Below are 10,928 nucleotides of genomic sequence, written 5' to 3' on the forward strand. Positions count from 1 at the left end.
TCACAACTGACAAGCAAAAAGGAATAGAATTAGACAGGCTTTTTTTTTTTTTTTTTTGGTTTTTCCAGACAGGGTTTCTCTGTGTAGCCCTGGCTGTCCTGGAAAGCCCTGGCTGTCCTGGAACTCACTCTGTAGACCAGGCTGGCCTGGAACTCAGAAATCTGCCTGCCTCTGCCTCTGCCTCCCAAGTGCTGGGATTAAAGGCGTGCACCACCACCCCCCAGCTAGAATTAGACAAGCTTAAGAGAAGGGTATGGCAGCAAAGGAACTCTGGTCCTGGCTGGACTTAATTTCCAAGACTGTTTATTTTACAACGTTATATACCAACAGTGTCTAGAAGCATGCCCCATTAACCGTTCTGAGCCTACGGGTTCATTGGTAAAATGAAGAGGCTAGGATAATGGCCTGGGTCATAGGACTTCCAGTTCTCGTGTTCTTTCCAAGTACTGATCTCTCCATGGTTCCTCTGTGGAGCCCCAGCCCTGTTCAGCAAAGGTGAGAAATGTCACCAGCCATATAGTGAGTACCTTAGGACACGTGGAGCTCAAGCACCAGTCAAAGCGTCTCTCAGAGGCATTCACAGTTCCTCCCTGATCAATGGAGAAAGCAGTGAGTTAGCCTAGTGTGCAGCCCCCCTTCCTCCCCTCCCCTCACACAGTGCCTCCCTCTTGGTGCCCTCTCACTGGCTGGAGGCTTTGACAGATCTGAGAACCTGTGCTGCAGAGAGCCTGTCTGGAGAGAGGCTGCAGGCCTTCACCCTAGAGATTCTCACTGCCAAGGGTGGGTCCCCCACCTGAGGAGCACAGTTGTTAGTCAGTCACAGGACGGCAGGAGGATGCAATGTGGGATATTGTCATGATATTGTCAGAGTTTAGAAAGCAACAGCCTTGAGTTTAGGGTCGGATACCATGGCAGCTGGCTGTAAGCACAGGCACTGAAAGGGACTTAGCTCCTGGCAGCCGGCTCTTCTGTAGAGCAAGAACAACACGGGCAGGAGGAAGAGGCCTTTTCTTTTCTTTTCTTTTCTTTTCTTTCTTTCTTTCTTTCTTTCTTTTTTTAAAGATTTATTTATTTTATGTATAAGTACACTGTTGCTGTCTTCTGACACACCAGAAGAGGGCACTGAATCCCATTACAGATGGTTGTGAGCCACCATGTGGTTGCTGGGAATTGAACTCAGGACCTCTGGAAGAGCAGTCAATGCTCTTAACCACTGAGCCATCTCTCCAGCCCCGAAGAGGCCTTTTCAAGCCCTGCAAGACCAGTATTTGTGCTTATTTCTGTAAAATCCAGGATAGACACCAGGTAAACAGTGCTTGTCATTTGGGGCAGTGGCAGAATTTCTGCTTTTTTTTTATGCATTGCATTCTTATGCACAAAAACATGAGAGTATTAAACGATCCGTTTTGATTTTCTACAGTTAATTATAAAACCTTAAAAACAAAACCACATCACGGCACCCTTGGAATTCGTGTGCTGAACACTCATGTTCAAAGGTCACGAAGATATGGTTTCCTGGCCTCAAAGGCGTGTCAGCACAACTCTGCCAAGGTCAGCATTTTGGTCTCCAATCACTTCTTGTAACTGAGGAATCACCTTATTGCTCCTTCTACGTGCTGCAAATGAGTCAGCTAACTTGTCCCATTTTTAAGACCATGGTGGCTACAGGCACATCTGGGCAGAAAGCCTCATCAAAGTCCTTGACAAGGCTTGCTAAAGAGATGCTTGTTCTCTCTGCCTGTAAACAGTTGTGTGGATTAGAGTAGGGCATTTCACCCAGAGGAAAAAATAACAGCCACTGGTAACAACAGCAGGTGGGATCTGATGAGAAAAACAGAACGGGTGTTTTAAAACTCTAGGCACTTTCCCCAAGAGACCAAAGCCTGAGAAAGACGTGGTCCTTGGTGCAGGTCTGCCCCCTACAGGCCAGATTCTCAATTTACTGGGTTAAGTCTGTAGGGCTCAGAATGGTAGGTCTAGTTCCCTCATGTCTGTTCTTTTTCACTGTGACACGTTTTCCCCAGGTAAAGTACCTTCAGGGCCTTCCTCTTTTGCCAGCTTCCTCAACTAGGAACATAACCTGGTGACGCAACCACACACTGGCTGCAGCAAGAATTTTAGACTATAGAAGAGGAAGCTGTAAGAGAGAGACATGTTTTCCCTCTCCTGTCTTCGAGTAGTGTGTATTTGTAGCTCATACATCGACCTGCAGCAAGGCAGTTTCCACTTTGGTCACATTAGAGTCAGAGATGAACCACAAGTAGATCTGTCCAGATTTGTCTCCCCAGGTTTGAAATACTGTGATGCTTCAAGTCTGCCTATGGATTCTAATGTCTGGTTATGACAGAGTCAAAGACACTGGACCTAAAAGATGAGTTACAATCAATCTTTTGGAAATGACCTGTTTCACTCAGTCCTACCCTTCTATCACTAGTGCACACCTGGTACAGAATGATAAGCATTTAAACACTCATGTGTGCTTTGAGTACTCAAATGGGTTATGCTGGGTCTCCTTCTATCAGATGAAGCTTGGTGGGGCCAAAAAACTTTGTGTGGTGGTTTGAATATGCTTGGCCCAGGGAGTGGCACTATTAGGAAGTGCGGCCTTCTTGGAGTAGGTGTGGCCTTGCTGGAGGAAGTGTGTCACTGTAGGGCTGGGCAAGGAGACCCTCCTCCTAAGCATGTGGGAGCAGTGGCCTTCAGATGAAGATGTAGAACACCCAGCTCCTCCTGCACCGTGACTGGCTGGATGCTGCCGTGTTCCCGGCTTGATGATAATGGTCTGAACCTTTGAGCTTGTAAGCCAGCCCCAGTTAAATGTGCTCTTAAGAGTTGTCTTGGTCATGGTGTCTGTTCATCATAGTAAAATCATAAGCAACAAAGGTTCTCTTTAGAATAATGGCAGAATGTCATCTTAAATGTGTGCATTTTCACATTGATCAGAGAGCAAACACGGTGTGCATGCAGCACCCTCCACCCTCCATGGCTTCTGCGTGAGCTTCTGTCTCCGGGTTTCTTCCCTCACTGCTTTTGATGATCTTTCTATGGAACTGTGAGTGAAACAAACCCTTTCCTCCCCAAGTTGCTTTTGGTCATAGCGTTTCATTGCAGCACTAGTAACCCTAACTAAACACTCAGCTATACACTAGAATAAAGGGGAGAAGTTTTATATAGGACTGACGCTGGACTTGGGGGGTGGGTATTGGCACTTCTGAATGTTTTCCTGTCGATCCAGTCTAAACCCATCCTGCTGTAGAAATGCTGGGATCACACATTTGTGTTGCTGCATCTGACTTTTGTGTCCAATTCAGACATCTGAACCCATGTCCTAAGGCTTGTGTAACACGAACCTTTACCCACTGAACCATTTCTTGAGTGCTGAAATGACAGGTATGTACCACCACACCAGGCTTCAGCTAGTATGCTTGAGTGTTTAAAAGAACAACATTCATATAATCGAATCGAGAAGAAAATGTGTAGCATTAAGTCAAACCCTCTCTTTACAAATAAATGCAGAACACAGTGGCTTCCGGTGTCCCAGGGAGCTAGTGCAATAATGTCTGAGACAGACATTTTACAGCACTACGAAATGATAAAGGGTTGACATGTAGTCTCCCAAGATGCAAAGCAGAGGGAAGTAGAGTCTGTGTCACTGTGCTGTGGTGGGCGTGAGCAGCAAGGCAGTCAGGACTCTACAGTGGTTCTCAACACTTTTGGTCTCACGATCCTTTCTCACCTCTTAAGAACGGGATCCCCAAGAGCATCTCTGTGGCTACAGAAACATGACACTAGAAATTAGAAGAGTGAAAATACATAAACTTAACAATCAGTCCCATGAACATAAATTCTTATAATTATTTTATGGCAATAAATGTATTTTCTAAAATACATGTAAAAAAGGATGCTGTTTATTTTGCATTTCTGCCCATTTCTTTAATATTTGGTTTAATGGAAGGCAGCTGGACCTCATCCCCACTGCATTCATCTCTTGCATTCAGTTGTTTTGGTTGGGGCCTTAGAAGAAAATTGGCTTCATGCAGACATGCAGTCGGAAAAGAGGAATATTTGTGTGTGTGTGTTTAAAGATTAATTTATTTATGTCAGTACAGTGTTGCTGTCTTCAGACACACCAGAAGAGGGCATCAGATCCCATTACACATGGTTGTGAGCCACCATGTCATTGCTGGGAACTGGACTCAGCAACCAGTGCTCTTAACTCAGCTCTCCAGACCTGTTTCTGCTTTCTGTTTTAAAAAATAAATAATTCTGGCTATTCTTCAATGTTATATCAAAACAACTAGTTTCTTCCTATCAAATGAACTCTGGGTATTCTGGTACAATAGACTCCACCAAAGTAACTTTTTATTTTTTTAAACATATGAAGCTGTTTAATTAGGTTGCAAGCAGTTTAAAACACCAGTTTGTGAGGATACATCCCGTTTGTCAAGGAGAACTGAGGTCGCAGGTAGCCCTGGAACTGTGGAACAAAATCTTTGGCAAAATCTGTGAGTCCACAGTTTTCTGATAAGCCTTTTGCTGCTCTGTAACCTCGAATTTCCCCTTCTCTGTGTCCAAAGCTGCTTCTTGAAGTGTCAGTCAGGTGTTTGGGGATTTTAACCTCGCTGATAATAACTTTTGTACAGGTGGCAGTGACAAACTCCTGGTGTGTTCTGCGCAGAGGACCTCTGCTGATGGCCAGAGGTCCAGTCACAAGTAGCAAGCCACTGCCCAGCTGCTTCAGGAAAACCACTCTCTTGCCCCTGTGGCGTCTGGTGAGGATGATCAGGACAGTCCCAGTGTGTCTGCAGCGCAGCCTTCTCACGTGCTGGCTGAAGGGTTTGCATGGCTCAGCAGCTCCGGGGACACTTTTGGTAGAATAATACCTAGGCATTTTTCGAAGCCTCACCACCTGGGTGTCACCGTTCTTGTTCCCACCAACTGTTTTTGTGACCGTATCAAGGACTTTCTTTTTCTTCTTCTTTTCAACCTTGGTCTTGGCAGCTGAGTATTTCCGTTTGTACAAGGCCTTTCTGGAATACAGAGCAGATCAGGAGTACCTGCCAATTCCTCTAACCAGGACAGGGTTCGGCTGCAATGGGGATTCTCCTTCCTCGGCTTTTTTCCAGCGGCCTGGAGACCAGAGGCAGCAGCATCACTGCCAGCCTTCCTGGCCGCAGGTTTCTTCTTTTATCAGGCTTCTCTGCCTTGTCACCCGCCATCTTGCAAGCTGGGAAGGAGAACTAAGGCAGTGGCTTCTGGTCTATTCAAGGTAACTTTTGAAAAATGGCTTCTCTGGTTATAGCAGTGTTTAGGTCATCTGACAGTATGATGGCTCAGTTATACAGAGTGTCTGAATACTGCCATGTTTTCCACACAAAACTAAACAAACACTTGTCAATTTCACCAGATTCCCCAGTAAAGAATTTAAATGCCAAGGAAGCTGTCCTGATCACTGTGGTAGATAAAGGTTTCCCAAAAATTCTAATTGTGGTTTAGAATACTGGCATGTATTTCCTCAAAAGTTGCTTTATTCATTCTCTGAATTATAATAGTTTGCCTGCCAGTTGTTTGATTAAGAAAAGATTGGTTCCATGAAAAAAAGTTCTCAATTCAGTCACAGAGGGCTTCATGTATACTTTCCATTTAGCTAAACATTAAAAATAAGCTTTTCTGAGTTGCAGAGATAACTCAGTAGTTAGGAGCTCTGGTTGCTTTTCCAGAGAGTCTTTTGGTTCTCAGCACCCACACAATGGCTCAAAAGTGTATGTAACTCCAGTCCCAGAGCTCTGTGCCTTCTTTTGGGCCCCCACTGTGCCCATTGGCCCATAGTACACAGACATACATCTCCAGAGAGAACCTACGTTCCTCCTTGGACAAGGTTCTAAGAGTAAACATTGTTTCAATTTTTTAAAAAAGATTTATTTATTTTATTTATATAAGTACACCATAGCTGTCTTCAGACACACTAGAAGAGAGGATCAGATCCTACTACAGATGGTTGTGAGCCACCATGTGGTTGAACTCAGGCCCTCTGGACGAGTAGTCAGTGCTCTTAACTGCTGAGCCATGTCTCCAGCCCATGTTTCGCATATTTTAAATGAAAACATTACACATGCACCAAAAGTAACTTGATGAGTTAATAAGTCATCTAAAAATAATTTATTGTTTTAAATGATATTCAAAACTGCTTGGGTACTAAAAACTTACTTAAAGTGAATTTAATTGTGTGGAATATAAAGCTAAGAAAAATGGAAATTGAGAATATCAGTGGGATTTAGCTAACATAACACATTCTGGGGTTTTAACAGTCAATCCCCATTAGGGCTAGGTACTGTCATCCTCAAAGCATCATAACTTGAGGGCATGAATTCCAAGCAAGTTTCCACAAATGATCATTTCAGTCAAATAATTATAGAGTGAATGTGGATGGGAGATAATGTTAAGTACAAAAAGTAATAAAACCTTCATGGAACCTGCATTTCCTAAGTCACCCATCAAGACAGAGTAGTTCAAACACATACTAATTAAAAGAATTATAGGTTAGGTGTGTGTGTGTGTGAAAGAGAGAGAGAGAGCGCTCCAGAGACAGAGAGACAGAGAGACAGAAAGACAGAGAGACAGACTTGCAGAATTATAATTCCCCAAATTCTGAGACCTGTAAATTCTCCTTGTATTTCTCAGAACTGAGGATACATGAGGATTTCCCTCCATATGATCTCTTCTTCATTTCCCATGTATCTCTCTTATCTTTAGACTGGAGTTTGGGATCACGTTGCCTTCTATTTTATTTGTCACATCCTCTGCGTATTCTCTCTCATCCCTTCCCTTTTACTTCTCATGTCTTGTTCTTCTTGGCGAATATTTATTTATAAAATTAAATCTATATCTGGGTTTCCAGTTTAAAAAAAAAAGCCTTGAAGTGGCTTGTTTTCACTGTTCATCCATTAGTGGGTTTAGAAGACTAGTTGAATACTTGCTTAGATCCAAGGCAACAAACGGAAGGAAAGCGTAGTGGGACAACCGTCAAATATTTATTACAGTGGCTCTTCTTAGTAAACGTGCTGAGAATGGAAGGGAACCAAATATTGAGCCATAAACTTGAGTTGAAGCCTCAGTCCCATACAAGTTGTTCTTTACTGCACAGTATTCGAGATTGGTTTATATAACTGATATTATAATCTTATTCTAATGTGCCTTGTATTATAAAGACTAACGTTCTAAATGACAAATATTCCCTATTGGTTTTCTGTTTCTAAAAATTATTTTACGTCAATACAAATACTGGTTTCCAAGGATTTTTTGGATGTTGTGAAGAACACAGAATTCCACAGCAGACTGATCATACAGGTTAAGCAGTTGTGGCGACTTCCAAGTCTGGTGGTTAAGTTAATGACATCTTCAGAAGCAGGATCTCACCTAAACAATTCATTTGAGTCATCTTTAATGTTCCTGATCACTCCAAGTGTTAGCAATTTTTCCAGAACTTCAATTACTTTTACAAGTCAATTAAAACATATAATAGTAAGATTCAGACCAGGGAAACAGTGTCCATACCTATCTGGATCCCAGAAGAATTCCTACCAGGCAACACACAACCACTCCACTCTTCTTAAAGCCAGAGAGGGCAACAAAACCCAGGGAACAAAATACCTACCCAACAAAGACAAGACCAGATATCAGCACCTAGAATTACAATCTTCTCAAACCCAGATGCCGAGATGCTGGTGAAAAAACCACAATAATAGCCAGGACAGTCCAGCAGTCCCACTACACACAGCAAGACCTGAATATTTCAATAGAGCCAAAGCACAAGAAAAAGACCTTAAAATAGCCTTTATGAATATAATAGAGGCCCTTAAAGAAGAAATGAATGAATCCCTTAAAGAAATCTATGAAAACACGAACAGTGGAAGGAAATGAATAAAGCAGTTTAACACCTGAAAGTGGAAATAGAATCAGTAAAGAAAACCCAAACTGAAGGAAATCTAGAAAAAAAATGTAGCTCAAACAGGACCCTCAGAGGTAAACAACAGGATGTAAGGGAGAATCTCAGTCATTTAAGAAAAGATGGAAGAAATGGATACTTGGATCAAAGAAAATGCTAAATCCAAAAAAATTCATGGCACAAAACATCCAAGAAGTCTGGGACACTGTGAAAATACCAAATCTAAGCATAATAGGAATAGAGGCAAGAGAAGAAACAAAGGCGAAAGGCACAGAAAAACTTTTCAATGCAATGATGGAGGAAAATTTGCTTAACCTAAAGGAGATGCCTACCCAAGCACAAGAAAAATACAGAACACCAAATAACACTACACAAGAAAAGAAAGTCCCCTTGGCATATAGCAATCAAAACACCAAACACACAGAAGAAAGAAAGAAAATTTAATGCAAGGGAAAAAGACCAAGTAACATATGAAGGCAGACCTATTAGAATTACGCCTAAAAGCCAGAAGGGTCTGAAAGAATATTCTAGAGACCATAAAATGTAGCAGCACATTTTCCCCGAAAGTTGGGAGGAGCTAAGGTAGGAGGAGTAAGGAGAGGAAGAGGAGAAGGAAGAGGAGGAGCTAGGAGAGATGTAGGAGGATGGAGAACCACACATGGAGTCCTGGGTAACAACTTATATCTAGGTTAATTAATTGGGAAACACCTCCAATTGTGTGTGCATCTTGTTAATTTGAGCATTACGAAACTTAGAAAGCCTTTGGTTAATCTTTAAGCATTAGAGTCTCACTTCTACTGGGTACCAAGTGGATGGCAGGATGGTCTGGGCTCAGCCCAGCCTTGTGGTGACAGTGTAGAAGATTGGCAGAGCTGTGCCCCACACTGGCATCTCGTGGGTGGCAGGGCCGGTGTCTCTGGCCGCCTGAGCCGGTGGCCTGAGTCGGTGGCCTGAGCCTAGTGGCAGCAGCATATTCTCAGGCTTAGGTTAGTCGGGAAGGTAGAGGCTGATTAAGAACAAGCAAGATTGGGAGCTGCTGTTTTTAAATAATTACCTTAACACTAAGAGACCACAGATGCCAGCCTAGACTACTATACCCAGCATGAATTTCAATTATCACAGATGGAGAGAATAAGACATTCCATGATAAAATCAAATTTAAGCAATATATATCTACAAATGCAGCCCTATAGAACATGTCAGAAGGGAAACTTTAACCCAAAGAGGTTAACATACCCAGGAAAAAACAGGAGATAAATAATCCCAGACCAGCAAAATCAAAAGAGAAGAAATGAACACACACACACACACACACACACACACACACACACACACCACTATCACCAACAAATAAAAATCAATAAATACTGCTCATTGATATCTTTCAACATCAGTAGACTTAATCCCCCAATAAAAAGATATAGAGAAACAGAATGGATGTGAAAACAGAATCCATCCCTTCTACTACATCCAAGAAACACATTTTAACATAAAAGATAGACATCACCTCAGTGTAAAAGAATGGAAAAAGGTATTCCAAGCAAATGGACCTAAGAAGCAAGCCGTTGTAGCCATTTTTATATCTGTTAAAATATCAGAAGATAGGAAGGACACTATATACTCATCAAAGGGAAAGTCCACTGTGAAGACACTGCAATTCTTAACATTTGTGCACCAAAGCCAAGGTACCCAAGTTCATAAAACAAACACCACTACAGCTTAGATCACACAATGACTCACACTGACAGTGGAGACTTCAGTACCTCACTCACACTGACAGACAGGTCATCCAGACAAAACTAAACAGAAAAATGCTCAAGCTAACTGACATCATGAACCAAATGGACCTAACAGATACTTATAGAACATATCACCCAAACACAATATACTGTCTTCTCAGCACCGCATGGAACATTCTCCAAAACCGACCATATACTCAGATATAGATCAAGTCTCAACAGATACAAGAAAATTAAGACCCTGTATACTCTCTGACTACCATCGATTAAAACTGGATATCAACATCAACAGAAAGCTTACAAAGTCATAGAAACTGAACTCACTACTGAATGAAAAACAGGTCAAGATAGAAATTAGAAAGGAAATGAAAGACTTTCTAGAACTGAATGAAAGTGAAAACATATCCAAACATATAGGATATAGGCACTGAGTACCTATATAAAGAAACATACTAGCAACTTAAGAGTACTCCTGAAATCTCTAGAGAAAAAAAAAATCACACCCAAAAGGAGTAGATGGCAAGCAGGCAAAACACCCATGCATGCAAATAATAATTCTAAGAAAGAGTTCCAGGACAGCCAGGGCTACACAGGCTACACAGAGAAACCCTGTCTCAAAAAACCAAAAACCAAAAACCAAAAACCAAAAACCAAAAACCAAAAACCAAAAACCAAAAACCAAAAACCAAAAACCAAAAACCAAAAACCAACCAACCAATCAACCAACCAACCAACCAACCAACCAACCAACCAACCAATCAACCAAACATAACTTTCTCCCCTTCTCCCCATATGCTGTAGACCTGCCTCAAACTCAAGAGATTCACTTGCCTCTGCATTCTGAGCACTGAGGGTAAATGCTTGACTCACCATGCCTGGCTCTAAAAAATACTTTCAAATTGCTGGTTCAGTAAATGTACATACTAGAATTCAAAGAAATCACTTTATGGCGTATAGTCTCTGTCTCTGTCTCTGTCCCCGTCCCCCTCTCCCTCTCCCTCTTCCTCTCTCTCCCTCTCCTTTTTGAGATAGTCTTATTTTGTAGGCCAGGCTGGTCTTGAACTCAATCTTTTTCCCTCAGTGTCTCTGGTGCTGGGATGACGCATGCACTGCTACACTCAACCTTCATGAGTTTCTGAGTGTGGATGTGCATCTGAGTTTCTGAGTGTGGATGTACATGCTACTGCTCATACACATTGTCAATCAAAAATGTCTAAGTTTCTTACATAATTACACAGAAACAT

General features: G+C 42.1%; 1 long non-coding RNA gene and 1 pseudogene across 1 annotated transcript; both read right to left on the reverse strand.

Annotated features, from left to right (window-relative positions):
* Window positions 1–286: 286 nt before the first annotated feature.
* On the reverse strand, window positions 287–3,790 carry LOC143438392 (uncharacterized). Its single transcript, XR_013107257.1, has 2 exons — window positions 3,737–3,790; window positions 287–590 (listed from the first exon to the last, which is right to left on the reverse strand). It is a non-coding gene; the product is annotated as an uncharacterized LOC143438392 (long non-coding RNA).
* Window positions 3,791–4,175: 385 nt separating this feature from the next.
* LOC143438546 (large ribosomal subunit protein eL6 pseudogene) lies at window positions 4,176–10,791 on the reverse strand (annotated as a pseudogene).
* Window positions 10,792–10,928: the final 137 nt, after the last annotated feature.

The sequence above is a fragment of the Arvicanthis niloticus genome, chromosome 25 (assembly GCF_011762505.2).
Source record: "Arvicanthis niloticus isolate mArvNil1 chromosome 25, mArvNil1.pat.X, whole genome shotgun sequence".
Taxonomy (NCBI): Eukaryota; Metazoa; Chordata; class Mammalia; order Rodentia; family Muridae; genus Arvicanthis; species Arvicanthis niloticus.